The sequence below is a fragment of the Cryptotermes secundus genome, unplaced genomic scaffold (genome assembly GCF_002891405.2).
Source record: "Cryptotermes secundus unplaced genomic scaffold, Csec_1.0 scaffold709, whole genome shotgun sequence".
Classification (NCBI taxonomy): Eukaryota; Metazoa; Arthropoda; class Insecta; order Blattodea; family Kalotermitidae; genus Cryptotermes; species Cryptotermes secundus.
Window position 1 is genome coordinate 1305318 of NW_019738358.1, and position 6435 is coordinate 1311752.

Consider the following 6435-nt stretch of genomic DNA (forward strand, 5'->3'; position numbering starts at 1 on the left):
CAGCCTCTCCAGTTATTGCCAGTATTGTCACAGTATATTCATATAGGCCACGGCCGTTTCCTTCCGCATCCTTTCGAAAACTATTGTACCGTGTAGTACCGTTATTGAATAAAGACCTCCAAAAATATCCGCTTCTAGGCAACAGGTTTTTAATAATTAATTATACGCAACCGCTACTGCGTAACGCCTTCACAAACAAACAGGTTCCCACAGCAACGAGATTGCGCAAAACAACAGAGAAAATGTTGGAAATGGTGTTTTCTATGCGGTCAGTGTCAAGAGGTTATGTAACGAGCACACCAGCCAGCGGAAATATAAATACGGGACCTGGCCCCCCAGGGTGGAGAAGTTTCGAATTTGAGGCAGTAGAACATGATCACGAGTCCTGCAGGAGTCCGACTTCAGAAGGACTGCGCTGGCGAGGACCAGCAGCAATTATAAACGACAGACCCATCCTATCGTCAGAGAGGATGTTACATATGGGCTATGAAAGCAAGTATTCAGTTGGTAAAGCTGTCCCTGTAACAGGCGGCGAAGGTCCATAGGGTTGTGAGACGTCGAGGCTCCCACATTTTCTCTAGACAGTCGGCTCACAGATGGCGGTAATGTTATCAGCCTTACGCCCCGGTCGCCCTTTACCCCCCATGAAAGTTCCGGATAATCATTTGTGTTAGAGATTGAGTCGACCTCAGGGCCATAGTGCAGCTGGAAGGATTGGGTTATTTGAAAAATCCAATGACCTCATCGGGAATCGAACCCATGCCTTCCCTTCGTCGGTAATTACTTGTTTAGAATTTATGTGAAAATGACAGACACCCACAACGATCGTCCCTGAAGACGCAGTAGGAATGTAGATTTTCGGCACAGCCTTTGAAGTTTGGCCATGGTTTAGTAGTTTCTTCCAGTTATCACTTTGTTCATGTTCTTAGTCGTTAGCACATCCCCAGAAACTTTCTCGCAACATATATGTAACTTCGAGAGGACGGGTTTCGCAACTTATCATGATCCAGTCTCGACCTCCCTCTGACGTAGCCATGTCACGTAATAGTTGTCTGAAACATGATACTTCCGAGGAGGCTGCTCGCAGTGGTTATAATTTTGTTCGTGAGATGCTTGGTACAAATTCCGACCGGGTCATCAGATGACTGCTCTTTAAATCTCACAGAGAATAACAAGAAACTGTAGTTCAGTATAACATCTGACTAAACTGCAAAGTTAATATCTACGAATGTTTAAAAACGCCTTGTTTTTAGCGTACCTTACACAAGAGCTGCAAGGAAACAAGTATCACTCGAGCATGTTCGTCTGTTCACGCAGTCCTCCAACGCGCTCTCTGTGGTCCACATGACAGAGGCGATTACTGCTCCACCAATAATGCAGATCCGGAGATTTCGGTGAAAACAGGTGTAATAACCCCATGGCCCCATACACCCGAACTTACCCTATTTATCTCTTCCATGATGACTCATATTCTGATAGTACTCTAGTGCTAGGCCTCATAATGTGGACTATTTTAATGTTTTAATATTTTGCCTTAACTCTCGTAGATGGTTTGTGCTGTCATTGATTTGTATATCCTACCTCGTGTCGGTGCGGGTGTCTGAGGTAGGGACTAGCTCTATCGATGGAGCGCAACTGAGGATATTTTACCTGAAGACAGAGACAGAATCCAGTCTCCGAAACTTTGTGTTTTAAATAAAAACAAGATGGCTCTTTAAACATAAACAGAACGACGGAAAATGTCCATAAATATAATATTTTAACCCTATCGCATTAGGCCCAATTTCAGGCTCCTCTATTGTGGACTAATAACGCTATCAGTATACAGATTGCATGACGTCATATTGTGTGTGACTATAGAAGGGGTATGGATTGGTGAATAGATTTATTGACCACTTATCCATACAACTCAGAACTACGAATATTTACAGTGCGATCGCTTATCTTCATGCTTTACAAACCAGTACACGCTAAGTCATCTCCACTCTTCAGTGTCTTCAAAAGCCGTTTCCTAGCAACTGCTTCTAACAGTGGAGATTCTTCAGCTTTCCACGCTCAGGTCCTATCTTCACAGCCTGCCATGCACAACTCAACTCTTAACAGAGTAAGTCTCAGGCTGGCGGCCATTTCTAACCAACCTTTTAGTCTTCTCTTCATAAACTTACTTTAACTGATTACTGACACTTACTAACTGGGTCAGTTGGAGTCCGAGTCACGAGTCAGAATTATTTCACAACTGGCGGCTTACCGCCAATCAGTTCGTCTTTGCGCCAATCACTTTGAGACTCACGACCAGCAATTTTTAACCGAACTCTTGCAGTCATAGTCTTCAAGTGACATCCTCTCTGGCGAGAGGACGGGTCTTTAATTTACCATTGCTGCTGGCCCTCGCCATAGCAGTCATTCTCGGGTCTGAGTCCCATGGGACTCATGACTATATTTACTGTTGCAGATTTGAGACTCCTCCAACCTGGAGGGCCAGGTCCCCGTATTTATAACTCCTAAGAACAGGGTGGTCAGTTAAACCTGAGGCACTGGGTTCCCTTTTCGTCACCTCCTACTACTGGCAGGGCTACGGTGGAGGTATTCGAACCCGCCTCCACACGTGCTACTGACTCATAACTGGGTCGCCCAAGTTGTCTTCCTTATAGCCACTTTGTACAGACCGAATAGAAAACACCGTTTCCAGCAGTAACTCTAGTGATGTGTTCTCATTCGTTGCAGCAGGGACGTGTTTACTGAACCGTTGCCTAGAAACGGAGTGCCTAGTAACCCCTGTGTATGCTGCAGTATGTTAAGACGAATGAGAAACGGGAGAAGAGCTGTAAGGAAGAGGGTTGGGCCTAATCCCCCCCCCCCGCTATTACAAACCCAAAGCATTATTTGTAGTCGAATTTATTCGTTAATTCGAATCATCGATTGATCTGCAGTTTCTATATTTTATATCTCCACACGAAGCACGAGGTAGCGTAGTTGGTTGAGGCACCATGCTACAAGCCGAAAGGTCACTGGTTCGATTCTCAATGAGAGAATTGGATTTCTCAATTGACCCAATCCCTCCAGCCCCACTCTGGCCCTGAGATCGACACAGACTCTAACAGAAATGAGTATCAGGAATCTTCTTGGGAATAAAGGGCGGCCGACCCTTAAGGCTGACAACCTCACCGTCATCTGTGAGCAGAATGTCTACAAAATATGGCAGCTTCGACGTCTCACAACTCTATGGGCCTCCACTGTCTGTTACAGGGATAGCTTTACCTTTATTTCTTTCATGTTCTAAGTAGTGGGAGTTGGAGGGAATTATTAGTCATTAACACTTCCACGGGAACTTTCCTAAGAAGAGTAAAAGCGATGTCCTTGTTCTTGACTAATTAAGCACTATGCCATTAAGGAGTATGGAGGAGGGATGTATAGACCCACATTCCTAAGAGTATAATATGTATTCAGTGCTTGCAAGTATGCCTATACTCACAAAGATGATTCTGGTGCAGTACTTCCAAGTGCACTTGGCGTCTTTTATTTGATACATTGTGTACTTCTGGGGCGAAAGAGTAGGTCAAGTCAAATTTTGAACAAATAAGGAAATTATCACATACAGAACCGGGCCGAGAAAACAGAAGAATCAAGAATGCTTTAAATTCTTTGTAGGTTGAAGCTATGAAGCTACTATTTTATCCTAAACTTATAGTTCTGTACAAAAATATAAAACAATACATGTTCCTTTTCCGCCGCGTGGATCAGGAAATATAAATAAACATTTACAGTAAAAGTTTTCCCTGTAACAGGGCGTGAAGGTCCATAAGATTGTGAGACGTCGAGGCTCCCATATTTTCTTTAGATTCTTGGCTCACAGATGGCGGAAAGGTTGTCAGCCTTACTCGCCGGCCGCCCTTTACCCACTGGAATATTCCTGGCACTCATTTCTATTAGAGGCTGAGTCGATCCCAGCACCATAGTGCGGCTGGAAGGATTAGGTAAATTGAAATATCCACATCATCGGGACTAGAACCCGCGACCTTCCGGCTTGTACCGTAATGCCTCCATCAACTAAGCTATCGTGTGCCCCAAATATTTACACTAATAAAGTCAATAGCCTGCCAGTTACGCGGGAGAATTTTACTTTTACATCGAAAATCGGAGAGGAAAATGGGAATTAATATTTTTACATTTTGGAAATAACATTTAAGTTGAAAGTCAGCAGTTGTTTCAGAATAACATGTCTCCTTCATATTTAGGAATGAAGAAGTCACGCAAGAAACAAACAATGTATGGAGGCGTTATGTTACTCCGAAACATCGCTTGAAATTCTACACACCGGTGTTGTATCCAACAAGATGAACTCTTGAATATTAAAACAAGTTTTCAAGAATGTAATGTAATATAGTTTGGTAGATGAATAGTTTGTTTCTCTGAAAATTTGGGAACTATACCACAGCACATGTTACCATATCCATGAACACCACATATTGAAGAATATCGGAAATATAAAAAAAACAATTAAAGGTTCACATTTCGTTTCTAATCTTTTCGCGCCAACCAACTTCGAACACATGGGAGCTGCTAGGATATTTTGTAAGGGGTAGGAGCACATTCAGTTCTCTAAAGAGGAAGGGTCAGAAAAATTTCTTAAAACTCGGTTTAATCCATTTAAATATACGTTTATAACTTTCCGTTGAATTTTCTGGATAAAACATCTTTTTTATCTTCTAAAAATTATTTTTAATTTTATGTATTAATATTTGGTATAATTCATTGTTTTTTTTTCTAATCTATGGAGTGGGGGAGAGTGCCCGTCTTACGCCTTCCCCCCACTCTGTCGACTTCTATAGAAATATATCTTTGTGATTTGCTGATAAAAACTTCACGTGATTTATAATGGACCATATTTATTTTTGCCCCCCCCAACTTCCAACATACTAAAATAGGAAAACAACTGAATTAATTGAAGTAGTCACTGTAAGTAATATTTTGTGTGTATGTTACGTGTGGTTTGTTTAATGCTGCTGTCAATAACTGAGACTATATAGCCTGGATTGATAGTACGATTAGAAAAAAATAATTGGAAATCATGTAAAAAGATGTAGTCGAAGCCTAATTTGAGAGACTGGCCTGGTATCACCATAGAGCTAATGAGAAAAAAAACACACACAAATTGAGTACAGCTAGCCACCGGGATCAGATCTGATCACAGGACTTTCCGAATTAGAAACAGGCGTGCTAACCATTCCATCACGAAATCTGATTATCTGTAGCTGTATTGCGCAATATATATCGTACTTACTGTTTTTATTCCACTGTTACTGACGTCACTTGGTTGCTAGTCTGCCATATCGAAACACTTTAACACAGATTCACTCGAGAAGTACCGAGAGCAGACGTAACACAGAACACTAACGAACTGTCAGTACCCGCCGTCACATCAAATTAGTGTTAAGGACTTTCAGATATATTCAGCTCAAGTCACCTAATGACGTTATTGCAATTTATACTGTGTCTTTTCGATATTATCGCTGCGAATATCGATAGTGCAGGCCATTCCTTGTTACGAAGGTGAACTTCAGCGCTTCTCTCTCTGTCCCACTCCCGGTGTCTGTCTCCCCTACTTCTTTCAAACCCTCCCACCAGCGAACTAGACGGAACTCTCTCTCTCAGAACCATAACGTGGTAGTGGTACTTTTTATTATTATTCTTAGTGTTTTCCTTGAACGATTACGGAATCCCCTTTCTCTATACGAAAGCCTGTTCCGTTAGGAAATGGAGAGTAATTTTTCAGTTGCTCCTCTTACAGATCAGTAACAGCGGGTAAATTAGAAAGAAAAGTTATCCCTGTGCATGAGAGCCGGGATAGCGTAGTTGGTATAGCGACTGGCTACTGGCTGGACGACCGAAGGTTTGTAGTTCTAGTCCCGGTAAGGTCAAGAATTTTCACTTCTCCATGTCTTCCGTACCGGCTCTGGTTCTCACCCAGCCTCATATCCAATGCGTACAGGAGGCACTTTCTCCGGGGGTAAAGCGGCTGGGGCATGAAGCTGACCATTCACCTCCAACTAATGCTGAGGTCAAGAAAACTTCCATTACCCCATACGTCTTCATGGCACAGTGATTAATTAGTTAAGTAAAGGGTCAAATCTACGTTGTTTATCCCTGCATATAATTAACGTAATTAAGTAGAATGCCATTGAGACGTAGCGGAGTAGCGTAGTTTGATATGAAATCTGAGATGATGATTAAGATTGTTGTATTCTAGTATATGAATCCGTGTAGTCTGGTAAATAGATATCACCGTTTTGGAGGGAGCTACTGCCTCAGACTTCAGCGTAGAAGAAGGAGCTAGCAAGTTCCTCCGAAAGCGGCCTCCGTAGTCTAGAGGTAACGTTCCCACCTCATGACGTACGTAGGTTCAAATACCCGGCGGAGGTCGTCGAATTTTTAAGG

At 42.5% G+C, this 6435-nt stretch overlaps 1 protein-coding gene across 1 annotated transcript in view; it reads right to left on the reverse strand.

The window, feature by feature from the left end:
- LOC111870878 overlaps nucleotides 1-5477 on the reverse strand; it is a 50979-nt gene extending 45502 nt beyond the window's left edge. Inside the window, exon 1 of the mRNA XM_033754031.1 lies at nucleotides 5282-5477. The gene's annotated coding sequence lies outside the window, so the exon portion shown is untranslated. The remainder of the gene's footprint in view (nucleotides 1-5281) is intronic.
- Nucleotides 5478-6435: the final 958 nt, after the last annotated feature.